The following is a 23,567-nucleotide window of genomic DNA, read 5'->3' on the forward strand; positions in this document are numbered from 1 at the left end:
TTAGTGAATGCTAATTTTCAAAAAGATATGTTATGAAGGAAACCCAAGGCACTCTGCCATGGCTGAATGGATTTCTCCTGTAATTCTCGTAAGCATATAGCCCAAGCTGGGTCCTCTGTCCTATTTCAAGGTCAGATCCATTCCATTGTCTTGACCTTGGCATAATGAGCCATGGAAAGCTTGTAGCTTTTTTCCCCCCTATTTTAATCCTTCTTTCCATTTAATGGGCTATGTTTTGTCTGGAAACAGTGGGGTGAAGATAATGGATAATAACATTAACATTATCCCCACTGACATGATCCAGATATTATTCAATTAAAGTAATAACTCCTAATGCAGGATGAATTGTTTTTATCTTAAGAACCCAATTCAGCCATCAGCTCACCATCATATTCAGGTGACAGAAATTACCTTTAAGTCATAGATCTGTAATGTGATGTCGAAATGGATTTCTAATTATATTTTATGATGCTACATTATAGACATTTTTAAGGTCGGGGTGCATAGCTTGTCTTGTTTTCATTTTCTATCATAAGGCAATTCGAAATCCTTTTCAGAGACATGATGAACAAAAATTAGAAATTTGGAAGCAAAATCACTTCAAAGGAGTGCTTAACACAACGTAACAATGTCACCTCAGTAAGGATACTAATAAAAAAGACTATCATTGTTACTTAACTTTAATACTGGTACTCTGAGGACAGAGATTGGGAAAGAAAAATAACCTTCCCATCATGGAATTTAAGAGCTTTGTCATCTAGGATGTTGGCTGGACCATGTCCAGAGTCTAGTCCTCTCCTTTCCTGGCCCAGGACCTTGGTTTTGGAGGTGTGTGCAGAGGGGAGCAACCAGAGGAACCGGCTCATACTACCCAATCTCAAGATGTAGAAGAGATGCTCAACAGTAAGAAATAGGAAAGTCAAGTGGACTTCATGTAAACCTTTGCATGCTTGGGTAGCACAACCTCCCCATGTTGGACAGTCTTTTTGAGGAGCCATAATCTTAACAGAATATTGCCTGGGAAGCACAGAGTTGAAGCAAAGGGTGTAGCTGAATGGTTCTAACGGACAGAGTCATGGAGCTATCTTAGTCAAACACATTTACCTCTAGTCTGAGGACAGATCTGCCTTGTAGATCAAAGCATCGTGTCAGCTGGCCATGGTGGACTCTCTCTCTTGAGGCACAGAAGACCTTCACAAACTCCTTCTCTTTGACCACCCTCTTTCTAAAGGCCATGCTGGCCACTCCCTTTTATCTACATCTTCTTCCTTCAGCCAGGCTATAATATGATCCAAATGGGTGGCAGTTTTATAACAAACATTTGACTTTAGAGGATACAGCCTAGTTGTGATGATTGGAATTTGGCCATCATTCACTCATAACCAGATCTCAGGGTCACTTCCTTCTGCTTTTAGAGGGGGCCTGCCTGCTCTCCACATGATGGCGGCCCCTCACCATGGGCCCACTACCTACTGTCTACACTTTCATTTAGGGAGAGAGATTACAACAAGGATAGCTTTTCCCTCACAGTCTGAATTTACCTGTTAGTTTTCTAGAGAGGGATGAATTCCCTGCTGCTTTTCAATAAAATTGAATGAGACCATAGAAGGTAGGAACATTGCAGTGAGCAAGAAATAGGAAGGTTCCATAAATTAATGTGTGGAAGAAGAGATCTATATTTATTCGAGTTCTTCTGAGTGAGCTAGAAGCATGGCACCCCGCATAGGTGGCAGTGGGTCGGGGACAGACAGGAGCAGGATGGCTTTCTGCACCCACCCAGCATGAAAAGATCTAGGAGGTAGGAATACTTCAGGGGAAGCCCTCGAGGAGGGGCAAATTCTTCCTCCACTGAGATGGGGCTCAGTTCCCAGCCATCCCACCAAGTGCCTTGTTCATTTTCCACAGCGCAAAGCAGAATTTTGTCCTCCACTATTGAGAATTCATAAAACAGAAAAGTTATTCTATCCAAATTGTCAACAGAGCCTACTTCAACCTCACCTGCAACTAGAAAAACAAATTATAATAGAGAAAAGAAATAGATATTTGCAGCTTGCTTTTCTAGGCTGTTCCTAATGTGGTTCCGATCTGCCCTGAGACCATCACACAGCCTTCCTTGTGGCACTGAACCAAGCCAACGGATGGAGGAGGCATGGCTCAGGGAACATTTCTCAGATCCCTAGGCAATCCCGTTGCCTACTTGTCACCAAATATATGGGCTGTAAGGGCACACCTACCACCTGAATGGTCCCAGAACAAATGCCCCTGTGATCTGGGGCTGACACTTGGCTCATTCACCACCCATTTATTAGGCGTCTACTGTGTGTACCAGGTGCTGGGAACACAGAGATAATTAAGACATGGCTCCTGCCCTCGAGGAGCTCGTATTTTATCAGGAGGACAAACGGAACTCATAATGACAAGTCAGGGAGCGGTGGGCCTCAGTGCTGGGGCTGCAGTGAGGAGGAAGTATTCGTTCTTGCTGGAGCAGCTGAGTTCTCACCAGGTCCTTCACAAACCCCTTGATACATACAGGATGCAGACCCCCTGGGGGAGGGAGAGAGGACCTGGGAGGGAGGAGGATGTAAAATATCTGGCTTTTCCAAGTCTCCCACCTTCCATCTCCTTGTAAGGGATGGTTCTGAGAGCCACGAATGTCCCAGATGTGACTCAGTCAGTAAGACTCTGGGGCGATCATCAAACAAAACAAAAGTGGGTGTGACTGCGTCTGTTTCAGCACCAAGTATTAGCTGTAATGCAATGTGGCAGTGAAAATCATATTTCCCATTTGTTGAACACTGAGGCCAGTGGTTTGCACACTGTAGTGTGTATCAGAATCACGAGAAGGGCTTGTTAAAACAGACTGTTGGCCCCTTACCCACTGGATTTCTGACTCGGTGGGTCTGGGGAGAGCCTGCATTTCTAACAAGTTCCCAAAGGCCAACCACTGACCTAGAGAGAACCTGTCACACAGCAGGGGCTCAATGAATGATAGTTATTAATAGTGTCAGGCATTGCACTTAGTAAACTAGCTAACCTAACCCTCATCACACCGCTGTGTTGCAGGAACTATTACTATATTCTCATGTTCTACATGAGAATGTGGAGACCTGGAGCTCTCACTATCTTGCCCAGGCTCACAGAGCTAATGAAGTGGCAGACACGAGAAGTAAACCCTAGTATTTTTGAGTGAAGAATCCATGTTTTTTTTTCTGTCACTCTATTCTGCCTCTTTACTAGTGTTTTTCCTTCCTTCTTTTTTTAATACAGAAGCTAAAGAGATTCAACTCCAAATAAGTGAATTCTAGAGTCATAATACCCTTATTCCATCTCAAATCCCCAAGTATATTATTAAAATTATCCCTCAAGAGCCCGTGGAAAGGCCATTTATTTCTTGAAAATAGTTGTGAAAACATCTAAGGGCGTGAGCCGGCTGTGCCCTGAGCCCAAGGAGCCTCCCAGGCCAGAAGCCATCAATCTCTTTTTAAACAGTCAGTGGAGCACATTTTGTTAAATAAAAGTATATTCAGAACCCCAATATATAAGCAGATAGGAACGAGGCTGCTTTTAGGCTTATGAAGTGAATGCTGGTGCCAGCAGAAATGACTGAGCCTTGAGCACTTGTGGACAGAAACTGAGAGCTCTCCCCATAGAAGCATCAGGGCCGATACAAACAAGAGAAGCATCCGACCTCCCAGGATCAGGATGCAAAAGAGGATCTGTGAGTTTCTCAGAACCAAGAAGACGGCGGAAGAAAACCCGGTGAACACCCACGACACGTGCCGCCTGCTCCGAGGAAGGGCTCCCCATGCTCTTGTGGGGTGGGGCTGCTTGGCTGGATGTGGCTGCTGCTAGGCCTGCCTTGCAGGGATGGTTTTAACATTAGTTATATCGATTTCACAATTTATGGTTGATAAACCGTTTAGTGAGCTATTTAGCTCATTCCTCATCAACAAATTCTTTGGTAGTCTCTGTGAAGTTGAGTAAGATACATTAGCTATTTCTAAGGAGCAGGGTTCACCACCAAGCGAGCCCAACTGGTAATTACCATTCCTATTCAATGAGAGGTTCAAGTAAGCAACCGCTCCTAATGGGGGTGTATCTGCACATCATTTGCTTCTGCTTGGCTGAGTGGCCAGATACTGATAGGTGTGTTCAGCATACCCTGTTTTTCCCTACTCAGCCTTCATTACCCAGTGAAGACCCTCTGCACTTACAGGACAGGTTCATAAACCACCTTCAGATATCAACTTCATTATTTAGAACTGAATCTCATCCACCACCATCTATTTCTTTTTTGGACCATCAAGAGACACCAAGAACTAACTGTCTCCCAATACTCACTCTCTCCATCGTCCGTTAGTAAGAGCTTACAGTCAAGTGTGGCCACATGCTAATATTTAGCCAATGAGATGCAAACAGGGGGTTGGTATAACTTTTGGATCATCTTTTTAAGGAAGCTGTTTGCCTTCTACTTTCATTTCTCTCTTCCTCTCCTACTGCTTTAGAAGGAGTAGCAACTAGAACACCTGTCTTGGACCCAGATGTGGGAGTCCAGTATGGAGCCTGGCAGAAACAGACCACCAGCCATGTTGCCGACCCCTGGTCTCTACTGTGTGAGGAAAATAAACTTCCACCTGATTTAAATCACCCTATCTTTGGTCTCTTTCTTACAGCAGCTTAGTTTTTAACCTATGTGTGGATCCAAGATGACCATCAATTCTATACTCCTCTGATTAAATGAGACGTGGGGTCTACTCCCCTCCACTTGAATGTAGGAAGATTTGTGACTACTTTGGCCAATTTCTAGGTCAAGGCCTTAAGAAACTGGCAGCTTCTACTTTCTGTCTTTTGGAACATTCAAGAACCCTGAACCATCATGTGAGAAGTCTGACTCCCTGAGACCACCATGCTGAAAAGGCCACATGCAGGCACTCAGCTGACAGTCCCAGCCGACAGTCCCAGCCTTCTGCATACCTCTCAGAGGTTCCGGACATGTGAATGATACCATCTTGGACCTTTTAGGCCAGCCCATTTGTTGGCTGAAGATCATGGATAACCTGATCAGCAGCACTCTGAGCAGAAGAAATCACTCCAGTTGTCACATGAGGAGGACAGTGTGTGGAACTGCTGTACTGATCTTGCGGCCGTGAAGGGAGCCACTAGTGACATGTTAAAAATGGCAGAGTGGAATTATTTATAATTGCCAATTATTTATAATTGCCAAGGACACTCGGAAGCAACCTGAGTGTCCATCAACAGATGAATGGATAAAGAAGATGTGGTGTGTGTGTGTGTGTGTGTGTGTGTGTGTGTGTGTGTGTATTATATATATATATATAAAATGGAATACTACTCAGCCATAACAAAGAATGTAACACCATGGACGGACTTGGAGGGTACTATGCTTAGTGAAATAAGTCAGAGAAAGAAATGCTGTACGTTATCACTTACACATGGAATCTAAAAAATACAACAAACTAGTGAATATAACAAAAAGAAAAAGACTCACAGATATAGAGACCAAGCTAGTGGTGACCAATGGGGAGAGCAAAGTAGGGAGGGGCAAGATATGGGTAGGGGATTAAGAGGTAAAAACCATTATGTATAAAATAAGCTACAAGGATATATTGTTCAGCACAGAGAATAGGGCCAATATTTTATAATAACCATAAATGGAGTATAACCTTTAAAAACTATGAATCACGATGTGTACACCTGAAACTTATATAACATTGTAAGTCAACTATACCACAATAAAAGGAAGAAAAATTGGCAGAGTGAAGGATGTAAGTGTCCTTGTCTCTGATGACATGACTGAACCCGTCCTACCACCTATCCTCAAACTTCTCATTTAGTGAGATACTAAAAGTCCATCTTGTTCAAGCCACCCTCAGGTAAGTTTTCTGTCCCTTATAGCTGATAGCATTCTAAGAAACATATCCCCCCACATCCTGACTCTGAGGAGGAGTTTGTTATGGGAGCCAGAAGCTTTGGCTGGGCTTGAAACTATACTCTGACTTCTTTAATAAATTTATGAGTTGGGAATGATGCAAGGCTTCAACTGCCATGATTGATTTATCCTGGGGTAGCCTTCTGAGGTTCTCCTGGAACTGAATACACAACCCTCAGTTATTCCAGCCTGGTGTCCTGATTGGGCAGAGAAGATGGAATTCCATGGCACATCACCTCACCTGCCTGCCCTTCCCCTCTCTTCACCTTGCCGGGGGCCAGAGAATAGAGGGGGTCCTGGACTACCTCCAGGACTGCCAGATGGATAATGAAGGGAGTGCTTCCAACAGCTTCCTCAAAACCCATCTTGTCTGCTAGAGATGGGGGCTCAATGGGCAGAGGATTAGAGCTGAGGGTTCTTTCCCCAAGATGACATGGAGGAAAAGGCTAAAACTCAAGGAAGAGAGCAGAACCAAAGTGGAGAAAAGATTAGCTTAAAGAAGCCAAATTTTAGAATTCATTAAATTGAGGAGGGCCAGAGGCCATCCGGGAATGAGGACCTGGGACTGGAAAAATGCAGTGAGGGACAGGAAAGCCAATAGGTGAACTGCAAACGTGTTTGCGTGTACACACGGGGTTAGTGGAAGAGCTGCTGGTGTTTGCTGACATTGGGGGCACAGTGAATGGGTGCACTGGCTTGTTCACCTAAAAGAATCTGAAGGAACACATGCTTCTAGGAAGCCAAGCTTCCTGTTTATGTTCTGAGATGCAACCTAAATACAACTTGCTCATTAAGTCCCTGAAGATCCATCCAATGGATCTGTGCTCCTCCAAGGTGTGGCTTATGACCTGATGATAGGATTTACTTCCACTTTCCTTGCATTACAGCCAATTATTTGGCTATTTCCTCAACTGGATGGAAAGACTTTTGAGGGTAGGGATCATTCCTTAATTTTTCCCTTGTAGCATGTACCACAGTGCTTTGTACATAGGACATGCTCAGTCAATTCCTTTTGATTAATTACTGTTGTCAACCTTTTGGCTTATTTTTCTATTGACGTTTATAAACAGATTAGGAATGTTTTTCAATAGAGTATTTTTTTCCTAAATGACAGAATAAACACAGAAATCCATCACTAAAGGGCCAAAATAAATCTTAAGCAGAAGTGTTAAACATATTTAAGAAAAAAAGATAGGAAAACAAGAGAAGGATTTGGAGGCTGAAAATTTCTCTTAGACCAGCTCCAGGCAAATGAATGTGCTCTGAAAACTTCATCAGCCTGTTCTGCATAAAGTGGTTTCTGACCATTTTTCTATAGTGCCTCTCTTATTTGGACACAGAGTTTCATTTATTAATCAAATATAATTGGGCCCCATTTCAAAAGGATGAACAAAGCCTGTTTTGTGGTCCCATTCAAAAGCTGGGTTTAGTCTGGGTCACGGTGTTTGTCAGCGTCTTTTTCCAGGCCCTGAAGGGGGAGAGGCTGCAGCAGGACAACGGGGGGCTGTTGTCAGTTTCCCACTCCCAGGAGCCCTTGAAAGGGCCTCTCCCATCTCTGGAGCCTGGGCTCCCTGACTCTGAATGTAAGGCCCGCACCTCCGCACCCACCTGGCACAAGGGCCTAGCTGGCCCTCATCACCTATGTCATTTCTCATGGCACTGGCCCTTCTTCTATGACCTGCCCTCAAACCCACACAGGCTCAGACACATGACTACCAGGGCTCGTGTGCTTTCTTCAGTGGTTCCTCATTGCTTATACGCTGCTTCTAAAAATTCTGGAGGGACTATGAAAATTATACAGCTGTGCAAATACAAGAAAGAACAAAAAAGAAAGGAGAAAAACAAACAGTATTAGAAAAGAGAACACTAATATCTTCTATTTCTTGAGGACAGGGACTGTGCTAGGAACTTTATATACATTATCTGCGATCCTCACAGAAACCCTGGGAGGTGAGCAATGTGACCCCTGTTTACAGGGAAAATGATGATGTCGGAAGTCAAGTTACTGGGTCGGTTACAGAGCTAAATTAGTGATGGAAGCTGATGAGAATTCAGGTCTGATTTCATACATGAAATACAAAAAGTAATTCAACTACTTATATGGGAACACTGTAACTATGCTAATACCATGCTAATTGACTAAAAGCTTTAACAAAGTAATATTTTATAATAAAAGTATAAAATACATCAAATGAAACGATGAGGTAGGAAATCCTATTAAGTCAGTAACAGAGAAAGAAATTTCAAAAAATTTTCAGAATACCACCAAAAAGCAAGGCACACACACTTCATGAATTCCGTCAAATTCCCAAGCGACAGAAAATCCACCAGCTATGCTAACTGTACCAAAACACAGACAAAGCTGGACTCCATCTAATGCATTCTATGTGACTAATGTGATCTTAATGAAGGTTACTCCAGGAATGCAGAAAAAAAATCAATAAAAGAAAATCTATTAATACTAGAGAATACAACCCATTTCAATATATATCAAAAGAGGAACTGATTAAAACCTTTATTTTGAGCAAAATAATTACTACCCTTAACTTGATAAACATACCTATTTTAAATCATGAACAAATAATAGAATAAAACTAAAAGCTTTTTTTTTTTTTCCAAATAGGCCCAAGTCAAGAATATCTCTGCCTTCTTAACTAATATTGCCTTAGACAAATTGCAAAATATATAAAGAACAGTAACTTTTGGAAAAGAAGAGAAAAATGTTTATAAAGACTTTGCTGTACACTTGGAACTAAACCAACAAGTTTAGAAAAGGGGCAGATTGGATATTCAAACTAAAAGAAAAAAATCAGTAGCACTACTATATGCCGTATATTACTATGCATCATCTACACTATATTGTTATACACAAGCAATAAACAGCTAGAAATCATGTACATATAATAATATAAGATGCTTAGAATGCACGCAATGACTTAAGGAGTTAAGTAGAAAGAGTTGATGCATTTTAAATCAAAATTGCCCCTTTTCTTAGAATTTGGCAAAACGACTGTGACATTTATTAGGCAAACAAAATGTCAAGAACATGAAAGGATATATAGAAAAAGAAAACCTCTGATCAGTGAAGACTAGCACTATAAATGCTATACACATTACAAAGCAAGAATAATTAAAACAGTACAGTACTGATGCAAAACCAGACACACATAACAGTAGAGGAGAATGAGAAGCACTGAGAAAAACTATATATCTGTGACAATTTGATATATGATGAAGCAAAGTGGAGATTATTTAGTAAATGATTATATCAATTTAAATATCATTTATAGCTAAACACACACCAACTATGCTCAAATGAATAAAAGAGTCAAACATACATATTTAAATAACAACCAAAGAAAGAAGACCCAAGATTGCATGAACTCTTGGGAATGATGGAAAAAGAACTATGAAGACCTTCCAGGGGCTTAAAGCAATAGGAGAAATAACAGTGGAAGAGATCAGAAGCTTCAACTGGATGATGCTTAACATATTTTAATCATAAAAATACAAGAAATGAAAGGAAAAGAACATATTGAGAAAATATTTGCCTCAAATCAATAACTTATAAGGAAGTTGTTAAAATCAATAAGAGCATGTTTATTTCTAGAAAAAAAAGTCATCGGTATGAGGATATTCAATGCAGCACTATTTCTAAGAGTATAAAATAAAAAGTTGTTTTAGTGGTAATTTACCTGAGTAAATCAGAATCAACAACTTAAAAATTTTTCATTTAAAAGGGTAACCATGAAAGATGTGTCTCGCATGATGGAAAAATATTTATGATTAGTGTTAAGCAAAGAAAGGAAATAGAAAATGGTGTGGGCAACATGACTGCGACTATATAAAAACAAGGATGTGTGTGCTCTGGACCTGGAAAGGAGTTCATAGAAATGAAAACAGCTCTTACAGGGCGGGCTTTGGGGGTGAGTTTTGAGTTGCAAACTCAAATGATATCAGGGATGAGGCAGGTAAAGATGAACAGAAAAAAAAAAAAAAATACCAAGTGGTGAGGACTACGGGGAACTGAAGAGAGGCTCAGTCAAAGCAGTTCAAAAAAAAAAAAAAAAAAAAAAAAAAAAAAACGGAAACACAAAACACTTAAACGCTTAGATTTTGTGGAACCTCTTTGATTGGACCAAGGGGTGTGGGGCCCAGAGACACATCCCTCCCTGCCAGACTCCTTGGAGACCTTTCCTTTCAGGGTGCCCCAGGAACCCCTCAAAGCTCCATGGAGGAGTCTGAAAGTCATGGGTGACAGAGAGCTAAACAGCCATTCATCAAATATTTATTGAGTGCCCACTGCATGCCAGGTCCTGGAGGAAGACAGAGGAAGAAAGAAAGAAGACATGAACTCTATCTTCCATGAGTGTGCAGATGGGTCCAAGATTCAGACACACGTAACAACTCCATGTGCATCAACACGTATACAAATGACTGTGGGAACAGGGCCAATTGCTGCTAATGCAGGGAGAGTAGCACTCCAAAGGCAAAATTTGCTCCAAATTTTAAGACAAGAGTACAGATCTACCTGACATAGAAGAGGGAAGGAACATTCTAGGCAGAGGGAACAGAAGGGCACCTTGACAAAGGAAGAGAAAGGAAAGCCATTAGGCTTGATGGACCAAAGGGGGTATCCTGGGGGGCGTCCACGAGATAGACAGGATCAAGAACAGGGAGGACTTGTCTAGATTGTATCCTCCAGGCCAGAGCTTTCAAACTTTGCTTCTAAGTCACAAAACTCTTTGTTGAAAGTCCTACTTGGAAGCCAAACTTGCAGAACAGATGACGAGACCTCTGACGGGGCAGAGGGCGTGGGGCCGAGAACCACACCCCTGCTTCTCAGACCCCCAAGCCTTAGGCCGAGGCTCCACAGAGCAATTTGAAAACCCCAGTTGTAGGCCATAGGGGCCCCACAAGAAATTCAGACAGGGAATGACTCAATCAGATTTGCAGGGTCTAGCTCTGTGAAATTTTAAAGACTCCAGTTATACCGAAGATGAGACCTTGGTAGTAACAGCAAAACACCCTGGATTTTTGATTCCATTTTCTTTGTACCTGAGCTGTTAAGCATTATAGATTTTGGGCTGCCCTGCTCCCACTGCTGGAATGATTTTTCCAATTTTGGAAAAGTGGAGAGGAACAGTCCCCTATGTTAATGTTTCCCCGGATGCCAGACATGTCCCCAATGTGTTGACAGACACTGTGTGCTCAATCTTTTCTTTTAATTCGGTAAATAAAAATCTCTGGGCTGAGTAGTGGATTCCATATCCACTCATAGAATCTGGGCAACAAGGCATCTGGAATCATCTCCTTCCCTGACCCTCTCTGAGGTGTGAATCTCTTCTTCCAGCCATTGGGCACCATTCAGATTACCTGGGTATACGGTGGCCAGGGGCAGGCAATCACTTAGGAGTTTACAGATTCGTTTTCTTTAAAAGCTCAAATTCTCTATCTGCCACCTCCAATCTGGGCGACTGTGTGTGATTGGGTGTCTGGTACAATGCTTTTGGGGATGGTCATCTTGATGTATGAGAATCACTTCTTAAGGGCATACACATGGGTCATTTCTCTTTCAGAGGCTAAAATACGATGCTATCTTTCAATAAAGCAGGTGCCACTTCTTGCCAAACCCTGCCTTGAGTACTAAAAGCAGCCCACCTAATGACAAGGCCTAGTAAGTGCCAGCAGCTAAGTCTGGGAGGGGGGCCGTGGAACAAAAGCAGATGTCTTGCTGGAGAGGTGACTGGGTGATATTCAATGTCAAGCTCTCAATGAAGTACTTTCAGAAGTTCCATAAAAGAGAAACATGGTTTTGTTTCTCTTGCCGCGGTGCCAAACAAAAACATTTTTTGTCTTCTTCTTCACAAAGAAATATAACCATGGGCCTTTGATTTTTGGAATACATTCTAAGGAGGAGATAGAGGAGAGATCAGTCTCCTAATCACGAGTTCTCGGGTCCTGGCAGAGTGTATGGGGAGAGTTTCTGGGCCTCAAGGACTGCCTTGAGTTTGTTTCCTGTAGTCTAGCGTTTATCTCTTTGGCGTGGTGAAGGGTAGATGGAGGCTGATCATAGACAGACACGATTAGCGGAAGCGCAGCCGAGATTCACAGCACCACGGTATCCAGATGAACTGGTAAAGAGCAGGGCCAGCACTTCTGCTTGACTGTGCCCAGTGTAATCAGGGATATAAAGGAGATCACAGTAAGATGGCCTTGCAACTTGCATTAAAGAAAAGATTACCCTCTGAGAGTTGAATGAGTCAAAGAATTGATGATATAGGCCCCCCGCAGAAGTCGTGGTAAAAGATGGATGTTTCCCTAAGGGTTAAGCAGGAAGAACAGGATCTGGCCTGATTGAAAGGGAAAGAAACTGAAAGCTAACCCATGAGTTTAGCTCAAAAGGATGGCTAGATTAGCGGAGGGTCGAGGGGTGGGGGAGGTACGTGGTGGCTGAATAAACTTGGCAAAGAGAGTCCTGGAGACAGACATTGGTGGAGTGAGACCCAGTCTGGGCAAGCAAGCACCCGACTCTGGGGGCGTGAGAATCTGTGCCATTAGGGGGTGTCAGCCCCCTCCCTTCCCTGCCCTCCTTCCTTATTTCCATTCAGCACAGACTCAGTGAGCACCGCTCTGCCCACACACTGTCCCAGGCATGGGAGGGGTGCCACGAACAGGACAGGAAGGTCCTTGTGTTCATGGAAGCTGCATGACACTAAAAAAATAAACCAAGGTACAAGATAATTTCAGAGAGGAATATGTGCTAAGAAGAAAATCCAGAGGATGACTTGGAGGGGAGGGAGAGAAGGGCTTTCTGCAGAAAGGACAGCAGGCAAAGAGCTTTCTTTCCCAGTCTTACTCTAGTCTGGACGACGGAGACTTGGAGAGTTCGTCCCTGCCTCTGCTGGGATCCATGCTGATGACAGAGGCTGCTGTGCAGGTCCTCAGATCCTGAGAAAAGGATGCTCCGGAGAGCAGAAGGAGAATTCTCTCCCTGTGAATGGAAAGTCAGCATCTGGTGCCAGCATGAAGCTTCAGTGAGGTGGGGAAGCCTGACGCGGGCTGCCTGACACACAGCAAGCATTCAATGTCATTCATGATCATTCTTGTCGTATGATGTGATGAGAGCCCCCCACCCCCACCCGACACGCTGACAGGTATCTCTTCACCTACTGACATTTGTAAAGGAGGGTATCTCTGACTCATGCTTGATTCCTGCAGGGTTCAATTAGAGTTCTCAATTTAGGATTAATCCATATTAGGATCTATTCTTGCTAGAAAATCATATTAAAGGGAAATTCATTCCATTTAAACTAGGATCTCTTTTCAAACAAGTCAATCTGGTGAAGAATTTATCCATTTTGTAAGTGAAGGAATATTCTTGTAGCTTAATTACGAGAAAATGAGCTAAACATATTAGGAAAAAAATGGTTTCTCTATTACCTCATTATCTAAGTTCTTGGTGAATTTTTTGTTTCTTCTTCATTAGAATCCACTACTTGAGAGTCACCTACTAATAAAGCCATAACTTAAGATTGGATCTATTAGATTTTGTCCTTATGATAATAATCATTTCTTGAACACTTATATGTATTTACTCCATTGTATTTTCTCTATATGCTTGTATTTCTGTATATGTATTTCCTCATTTCCTCATTAAATTTCAAAAAATTTCATTAATTTCAAAAAATTAATGCTGTGGAGTTGGTAGTTTTATTATCCCCATTTTATAGATGAGGAAATTGAGGCTCAGCCTCCATCCTGTAACAGACCCTCTCTTAGAATCTGGGAGCACTGCAGGGTCCCATGAATCCTTTATATAACTTTAAAACAAATCACTATAAGTGAGAATGAAAATATCAGCCAAAAGATCCTTTATATACTTTTCAAAAGCATGAAGTCAACAATAAAACCACATAGAAGTTACTTAAATGGATGTTAAAAAATGTTTTCTTTTCATGGCTTTGATGGAAAGGAAATGATTGTAGCTCCAATTTGCCACTTTTTCTTTCTCCTTCCCTTCTTTCCCCCAATATTAAGTATTAGCAAATTCCTAAGATGCAAAACACTATGCAAGGCATTGAGATCTTATAAATTAATAATTGAAAGTCCCAGGTCTCCAGGAACTTATACTCTAGTGCACAAGACAAGCTATAAACTGGAGTGCTCTACTGACTAGAGATAAGCATGGAGCTGTAACTAAGCTTAGGGGAGGAACATATGAGGTAAAGACTAGGGATGTGGATGGAGCATCGAAGACTTCCTAGAAGTGCTGGTTCTTGAGCAATGTCTTGAAGGAGGGTACTTGCTAACTAGGTGGATGAAGGGTGGGGGAAAGCATTCATGGAAAAGAGAAGAGCATGTACAAAGGCACAGGGGCACGATCTCGTCGGCGGGGCTGTAAGCAGCTTGGAGGCTGGTGCACAGGGCACATATGGGAGCCTGGGCGGGAATGAGGCTGAAGATGTGGGTAAACCAGGCCAGGGTGAGCCCTGAAGGCAAGGCCATGGAGCTTAGGCTTTATGCTCTGAGTCGGACAGTTAGTTCACCACTGAGGGTTCACACACTCCTGAGTGAGGAGGTCGGCAGTGCAGCAGGCAAAGAGTTTACCACGGGCACGCTGGGAACCATGCAGAACCCAGCTGAGCAAATGAACCTTAAAATCCTGCACGCATGCGGGCAAGCACACTAGCAGAAGAAATAGGTGAAGAGTCACTGCTGAGAATAAAGGGGAAGCAACAGTGAATTAAGCAGGAGAGGGACACAGTCAGATTTGTGTTTAGAAAGCTCTTTTGAGCAGGAGTATAGAACAGAAACTATGAGGAGGGAGGGGAGGGAAGGTGGAGAAAAGATGGGAAATGAGGATGGGGGAAGGAAGAAGCTAGGAGGCTGCTGCAATAATCAAGGCACGAGGTGATGAGGCCTCGACCAGGAAAGAGGCAGGGGAGGGAGAGGAAGACATGGAGTCAAGAAATAGTCCAGGATTTAGAGCTACTGTCCCCAGGTGGTCAGCTGTTGTTGAGGTGACAGAGAGGAGTGGTTTGGAGTGATGACCTAGTGTCTGGACTGAACACCTGGACGGGAGGTAGTGTGATTATGAACGGAATGTTTGCACAGAGCAGAGTACTGTAAAGACATCGGAGGAACAAAGTTATTCTATGCGCCCCAAAAGGTCTACTGAAAGCTGGCACCTGTATATCTCCTGAAAGTATCTAAGGGGGCTGAATATTTGCAGACAGTTGTGACCTTCAGGTCAAGGCTATACACTATTTATTTATTTCTATCTCCCACATGCCAAGCCCTGGGCTGACACTTAGGTTGTCAGTAAATCCATATGAAAGGGTCTCTCTTTTCTTTCCCTGCGAAGTAGTAGACTGCACTATGAGATTTTAGGCTGGAAAAGTTATTACTGATATCAGTGAGACCCTTGACTAAGTATAAAAGCAGGAACAAAATTCACTGAAGTCCTGAGGCCAATTTTAGCTAGGTTCCTGGTTGCCTTTTGGAAATCTCTTTATTGCTTTGCTTGAGACAAGTTTTAAAAATACCAACAAAAGAGAAGCATCTCTTCTCCTCTAAGTTTCAGCTTCCAAAAAAAAGTGAAAAAGCAAATGTGGCCAAATGACTGAATAAATAATTTCATTTCAAAGCAGCCTTGGTGTATACAAAGTTACAGATAGTGGCTTTGATGATGATCAGGGGCCTGAGAGTGATGGGTGTGTGGTGGGGCCCTGCCTGGAACACTAGGGTAGAAAACACAGTCTTTACATAACAGAGCCGTGTGTTTGGGGACCTGATCAAACAAGACTAGATTTCAGTCCAGCAGATATTCACAAAGCACCTGTCATGCCAAGTTCCAGTCTATCCATTTTCATATGTATCATCTTTTAAAATTCCAGAACAACACACAAATCTGTTAACACCAATCAAATGTGTAAAGGCTCAGTATTAACCCAGGGTGGAGTAAACACCCCAGGTGAGCTAAGAACTCTGTGGTTCCAGCTAGAAATGGAGAGTTGTCATAAGGCCAAGAGGTTTTTAAATCCAGTCATCTGCGTTTGTATTTTCTTTCCTTCCACCTGGCTTAGCGGTTTTCAAACTTTAGTGTGCACAAGAAATCAAGGTCAGACACATAAAATCACATATTCTGTACTTAATAGGTGATTTTGGGGACTTTAGGGACAATTATGACTATGTGTGGTTTTCACATATATGCACAGATTTTAGAGCCTGACCTTCACCCACCCACCTGACGTCCCTGTGATCATTCTAGTTATCCGCACGGTGGCATGGGGAGTTAATTACGTGACCGCTTAAACTCTATTTTTAAACAGAATTGGAAGGCTAGGAGGCTTATAATGCAAACAATGAACATTTAACACAAAAGCAAAATAAAATTCAGTGAAAACGAGCAGAAAACTGAACATAGTCAGAGGCAGACTTACCAAGAGGATAAGGAAGATCTTCTTTCTTTCTTTTAATTGAAGTCTAGTCAGTTTATAATGTTGTGTCAATTTCTGGTGTACAGCATAATGTTTCAGGCATGCAGATACACACATATATTTCTCTTCATATTCTTTTTTGGTATAGGTTACCACAAGACATTGAATATAGTTCCCTGTGTATACAGTATAAGCTTGTTTATCTACTTTACATACAGTAGTTAATATTTTCAAATCTTGAATTCTCCCAATTTATTCCTCCCAACCCGCTTTCCCCCCTGGTAACCATGAGTTTGTTTTCTACGTCTATGAGTCTGTTTCTGTTTTGTAAATAAGTTCATTTGTGTCTTTTTTTTTTTTTAAGATTCCACATATAAGTGATATCATATGGTATTTTTCTTTCTCTTTCTGGCTTACTTCACTTAGAATGATGATCTCTAGGTCCATCCATGTTGCTGCAAATGGCATTATTTTATTCCTTTTTATGGCTGAGTAGTATTCCATTGTATAAATATACCACAGCTTCTTTATCCAGTTATCTGTCGATAGACATTAAGGTTGTTTCCATGTCTTGGCTATTGTAAATAGTGCTGCTATGAACACTGGGGTGCGTGTATCTTTTCGAATTAGAATTCCCCCCGGATATATACCCAGGAATGGGATTGCTGGATCATACAGTAATCTACTTTTAGTTTTTAAAGGAATCTCCATACTGTTTTTCATGGAAGCTTTACTTTCAGAGCCTTTCTTCCACAAGCTTTCAAGAACCTAAACTTAATTTGCATTCATAATTTTATATTCTTTTTTCTTAAAAAGGACCCCCTGCCAAACTGAGTAAGATTTAAGCTCCATAGATTCTGGACTCATCCTTGCATGTAGCAATCACTACTCTTTAGCCCTTAATTTTAGTCCTGTACTTTTAGGCACCAAGGGCAAAATGCAGCCGTGACTACTCACTGTGCACAGAGAAATGTCAGGAGGGAAATCAGAATGTCTAAACACCCAACTGTGCACCTGCCAAGCTAACTGACAGAGCCTGAGCTGGCAGCTGCAGAAAACTCAGCATCAACATTAGGAAATAGTATGATGTCTCTGTCTTTTTAGTTAATACTTAGTTTACCTACAGTTCACCAGCAATTCAGTAAACAAGACAGTTATCAAGTTCCTACTCTGCAACCAGCCCTGAGTGAGATTCTCAGGGGACTGTAAAAGGATGAAGCTCAGATCCCTTTTAACTTTTCCCTTGTAAATTCTGCGAAGAGGCAGATCAGCGTGTGCTGAGAACAGCGAAACACCTCACAGAGAAAACTCAAAACGGATACTGGGATCAATTACAGACCAGCTCGACTTTCATAAAACGAAGAAGGTGGAAGAACATTGGTTAGAAATCAAGGAACGGTGATGTTTGATCTCTTTTCCTCCCTCTTTTCCTTCCTTTCACAGATGTTTGCTGAGCACCTCATCTTTTTCTTTTAAGTAGCTTTATTGAGATATGATTTATTATACAGTTTACCTATTGAAGGCGTACAGTTCAATGGTTCTTTAGCATATTCAGTGTTGTGCAACTGTCACCGCATCAATTTCGAACATCCCCGCTGCCCCCCCCCACCCCCAGACCTATTAGCAGTTGCCCCCCAACTCCCTTTCGCTCTCCAGCCCTAAGCAACCGCTTATCTACTTTCTGTTTCTATAGATTTATCTGTGTGGAGGTTTCCAAGGACCTGTTACTATCAGGCGTAAGGCCAGGAACAGGGCAGGGGCTACAGACACCAGTATCTCCCCTCAACCCATGAAGCTCTGCAGTTAGCTTGGAGAAAGCATCACCTGTCCCCACCGGGCTTCATTTTTTTTTTTTTTCTCCTAAAAATGACAGGGATGAAATTCAAGTTCCCTTCTATTTGAAACACTCGACTTTAAAATTCAGTTCCAGAGAAAAGCAGGAGGCAAATGTGACTGGGTGAGCAAGTGAAAACTTTCAAATGCTCTTGTTAAGAACAGAGATTGTACCATCTTCCTAGATGCCGATTTGGTAATAGGTATTAAACGCCCTAGAAACGTATGTACCTCTAGACCCAGAAATTCCTCTCAGGCATTCATCAAGGGTGGTTGCAGAGACGCGTGGACAAGGATGGCAATGCTGATAGTGCTATTGACAATTGTGAAATAAATGTGTGACAGTAAAGGCTGTGCCCTCTAAATCCCACACAGAAAGCCCCAGATTCCAGCTAACACATCCCAAGGCCGCCCCCACTCACGCTGGCCTGTCTGCAGCCTCTGCCTGCCACTGACTCTGACCGACTTCACAGCCACTAAAATCTGAACGTTATTTTTATGCCCAATACCATTTTCTGACCCTGTAATTGTGCTCTTGTCCTTGGGCCCCAGTGTGGGCCTGAGGTTTTCCCCTCCACCATAAAGCATTGTAATCAGGAGAACTGATCTGACCTGCACTCCGAAGAAATCCACTGTATTACAGTGTGTTGGGTTGTGGGCGTTTGCTGTATTATCTTTAATGACTCCAGCTTTTGTCCTTTGACTTCAGGCTTTTTTCCACTCGTTTCTGTCTTCACTCTTAACAGCCCACACCCTTTTAACTCATAAATAACTTTCATCTTTTTAGATACCTGAAAGCCTGACACTTTGATCTCAAGGGACCTTCAGACCTATTTGTGATCAAATAGGAACAACTTCACTAAGGGCTCTGCAAAACTGATCAAGAAACAGCCACTTTTTTGAACTCTGTACAGCATCTATTAGAAGTATAATTTAGCCCCTGAATGAAATTTTTATATGTTCGTGATTTGTAAAGAGGGCAGATACACACTTTAGAAAAAGGCATCATTTCTAGCTACGTAGTAGGGGCACGTGGTGGGGCAGCTAAGTTAAGTGATGACATGCAGACCAAGCACCATGAACTTCCAGCCCTCTCGTTCACCGCTGAAGACATTTCAGTATCTCAGCCACCCCGGCCGGCAAGGACCATCCTGTAAACGTGTCATGTAGCCTGCTCCCTCTAGTGTTTCCAAGGATCCAAACATGCTTTCCTTTCCTTGTCATTTATTGAAGGTAAAATAAATATTTAGTTCAGGAGTATCTTTAAACTCAGAATTTCGCTCTAAAATAATACATACAATTATTAGTAAAAGAAAGAAAGAAAATATTTCTCAATCTGGAATAATCATTCGAGCCAATGTTTTACCCTAAGTAATTTTAAGTCAGATGCCTTTACTTTCAGCCTGATAACAACTAATTTATTTGGTTGCTAATTTAATTACTTTGTAATTAGCTTATCAGAGCGGGAAAGAAGACAAAATAAATATCTTTGTGATTAGTGCTTTGTAATGAACTAGAGGAGCGAGTCAACACACACATTTATTGTGCTGGCCAACACAGCCCCTATTTTGGGGGAATAGGCCTGGATTCTCTCTCTTTGCCGCTGCTTTTCAGCAATTTCCCACTTGAATGTTGGCTGTGGGTGTTTTACCTTTGAAATCTATCCATAAGCTTTGAGCTGACCTTTGGCTTTAAATTTCAACAATTGATGCTCACCACTCAAGTCAGAGTCACTAATGAAGTTTAATTTTCATTTATTGCTTAAGAAGCTGAAGGACGCTTAGGACTCTCAGATTACTCAATTCCATGCCCAAAGGTATACACTTCATCAGGACCATGTGAAGAGGGATCTAGAGCTTTTTCCAAGTACCTAGAGATCAGATCTCAGATCCCAATAGGAAGGTTTAATAGGCATGTTCTGCTTCTGGGTGAGGAGACAAAACCTGGGGGAGGTGAAGATCATCCCTAACCCAAAGGGCTGGAACCACAGACCTGTGCTGGGCCCCAGCTTGCAGGGCTGCAGGAGTGGCTACAGACTCAACAGAACTTGCTAAAGAAGAATGTTGGCAGGCTCTGCAGTAATTCAGCTTCCACAGGGGCTCAGCAGGGGTCCTTCTGTAAACTGCTGCCTTTAATAACTGCTGAGTCGTAACAGCCACCAAAGTGCTACCCAGATAAGGAGGAAACCCGGAAAGCCACTCATGGTCATTGCTGTCAAAAGACTTTCTGAGGGAATCCTCTGCAAAGCTCCTGTGATGGGCCAGGCCTCAGGGTCTGGGCCGGCCTGCTGAGGGCCTCCCTGAGTGTCAGAGTGGGGAGGCCAGACTGACGGTGTATTTTAGTATCTCCTCACCAGGAAGAGAAGGTAACAATTTTCCGTCAGGCCATGAATGTGGTTGGAAACCCAGGTGGGGCCCAGTTCAGGACAGATACCTTGATTTAGAAATAAACCACCTTGTAGATTTGTTTGGCCACATTTGCTTTTACACTTTTTTTTGGAAGCTGAAACTTAGAGGAGAAGAGATGCTTCTCTTTTGTTGGTATTTTTAAAACTTGTCTCAAGCAAAGCAATAAAGAGATTTCCAAAAGGCAACCAGGAACCTAGCTAAAATTGGCCTCAGGACTTCAGTGAATTTTGTTCCTGCTTTTATACTTAGTCAAGGGTCTCACTGATATCAGTAATAACTTTTCCAGCCTAAAATCTCATAGTGCAGTCTACTACTTCGCAGGGAAAGAAAAGAGAGACCCTTTCATATGGATTTACTGACAACCTAAGTGTCAGTCCGAGGATTGGCATGTGGGAGATAGAAATAAACAGTGTATAGCCTTGACCTGAAGGTCACAACTGTCTGCAAATATTCAGCCCCCTTAGATACTTTCAGGAGATATACAGGTGCCAGCCTTCAGTAGACCTTTTGGGACACACAGAATAACTAACTCTCAATTTGTTACCTACATCTTACCCACATTGCTACCTAGCAGGGTCCCATGTAGGAGAAGCCTCCGTTTTCAGTCAACTCAAAGAAATGTCAAACTCCCTAACGACACCCTGTCTCTTCCCTACAGTTTGCTACCAACGTTTTCAACACGTGTTCTTGACTTTCATCATTCTTCTTCAGGACTGAACACACAGTTGACCGGCTTTAGTCCAATAACTACACGAAGTTAACGTTACCCTTGTTTTCAGCTCGCCTCATCATTTCTTCTCTTTTCTCAAGTACAATATGAGCTTCTAAAACCTACACTTATCACTTCTGTTCTTTTGCTTTCCCACTCTTTTTATTAAGCCAACAAGGGCAAAATACAATCAAATCCTCAAATAATGATACAAACACTGCTGTACCAACTGTGTGGATGGCTGGCATTTGGGGTTCAAAAGACAGTTGAGAGGGGTCAGTGTTTAATGTACCAAAGTGAAGGTTATTCGAAAGTTGAATATACAAAAAATAAAGGACTGCTTGGACCTTGACTGCCTCTTGTCTGACCATTACGGCTTTCATAATCGGCATAATTTGGGCACAAAAGCAGATTTCCAGCTGTTTCAAGTCACAGATGTATTCTTTTCTGGGTTGTTCTAAAAATATGTACAAGCTGTTTTCTTAAGTTTAAATCAGTATTCTCTTGATAGACTTTTCCTATGATTTTGGAATCTTTTGGCTCAGTTCTATTTGCAAGCATGAACTGGAGGCTAACTTACTTGGTAAGAAAATTTGGGGAGCCAAAAAGTCACGCAGCCCTTGCTGTTTCTTCCCTCCCATTTATCATTTCACAACGTGTGCCCTGTCAGTCCTGAAAGTTCCTGAAGAACAAAATGTGCTGACTTTTAAGTGTGTGGGGCTGGAAGATAGAAATTCCTCTACATTAGAGGCGTTCTCCTCCAGGGAGGGGGGGCAGTGGGAAGGTCTGTGAGAGAGGCAGAAAGCTCAGGCACCAGGTTGTGAATCAAGGAGGAAATTAACTTGTCAATGCACCGTCTATAAACCATCTATGCACAAATGAACTTATTTACAAAACAGAAACAGACTCACAGACATTGAGAACAAACATGGTTACCAGGCAGGGAGGAGGGTGGGAAGGGATTAAATTGGGAGTTCAAGATTTGCAGATTATATACCATATGTAAAATAGATAAACAACAAGTTTCTACTGTATAGCATGGGGAACTAGCCTCAATATCTTGTAGTAACCTACAATGAGAAAGACTCTGAAAAGGAATATATGTATGTGTACGTACAACTGAAATATTACGCTGTACAACAGAAATTGACACAACATTATAAACTGACTAGACTTCAATAAAAAACAATGCAGAAAAAATAATAATCTATGAGCTCTCCCTGGGCAAAGACTGGTTCTTATTCTTCCATGTTCTGTTGCTTTGGGGGCTGGCTGGGGCAGAACTGGAGACTGAGCCCAAGGCTACTGTGGGCCATCAGGTGGGAGATGGAAAAAACCAGCTAAAGAAGAAAGCTGAGACTCGGAATCTGGGAAAGCCGGTATTAGGAGAGATTCGTGAGAGGTGGCCCTGAATAGTGGAATGAATGCAGCTTTGGAGCAAGTGGACTGACATTCAAATCCCAGCTATGTGGCTTGGACTCTGAGGCTGGACAAGTAAGTTGCTTATCTGCCCTGAACCTCAGATGTCACATGGAGATGGTCATAGCAACTACCTCACTCACACCAAGGTCACTGGATTAAACACAACAATGCCTGTCAGGGGTCTCGCCTGGTGCTGGCCACTTAGCTGGCATTCAAGAAGCCAGAATTAACAGTGCCAAAGATAACAAAGCCCATGGAGGAATAACCCAAAAATAAGTGCTCATGGTCAAGAAATATACAAAAGCATGAGACAGCCAACATTTTGACGAGTTGGGGGAATGTGAATTAAAATGGTAATAGCTTTGTCAACAAGATCGACAACAATACAAAAGACAGTGCCTGTGAGGAAAGAGGGACAGGGACACTGCCATGTGTGGCTGGAGTGGGAACAGCTGTGTCTTTTGGGAAGCACTTGGGTGATATCCGTCACAGATGAAGAAGATACACACTCTTTGATTCACTAATGCCACTTCTGGAAATCTACTATCAATAAATAATAACACAGCTTTATATGCATCTGTACATATTCCATATATCTGTAGATGTCTACTACATAATTGTTTATAACAAGAGAAGCACGAACATTGAAAACAACCTAAATGTCTACCAGTAGGGGAATGTCTGAACAAATTATGGACCTTCTATTTAATGGAAAGCCAATCAGCTATACAAAGTAATGAGGTAGGTTTACTTAATAAAATCTATTAAGTAAAATAGGAAAACCGTGGGGACTAATAAGCATA

The 23,567-nt window shown here is 42.2% G+C and overlaps 1 protein-coding gene and 1 long non-coding RNA gene across 3 annotated transcripts in view; one reads left to right on the forward strand and one right to left on the reverse strand.

Moving 5' to 3' along the window:
* SPON1 (spondin 1) overlaps nt 1-23,567 on the reverse strand; it is a 242,933-nt gene that overhangs the window by 39,111 nt on the left and 180,255 nt on the right. The gene's annotated exons all lie outside the window — the stretch shown is intronic.
* On the forward strand, nt 1,313-12,050 carry LOC116666436. The gene is made up of 3 exons (XR_004323283.1): nt 1,313-1,394; nt 2,579-2,581; nt 12,041-12,050. It is a non-coding gene; the product is annotated as an uncharacterized LOC116666436 (long non-coding RNA).

Source organism: Camelus ferus, chromosome 10, assembly GCF_009834535.1.
Source record: "Camelus ferus isolate YT-003-E chromosome 10, BCGSAC_Cfer_1.0, whole genome shotgun sequence".
NCBI classification, from domain to species: domain Eukaryota; kingdom Metazoa; phylum Chordata; class Mammalia; order Artiodactyla; family Camelidae; genus Camelus; species Camelus ferus.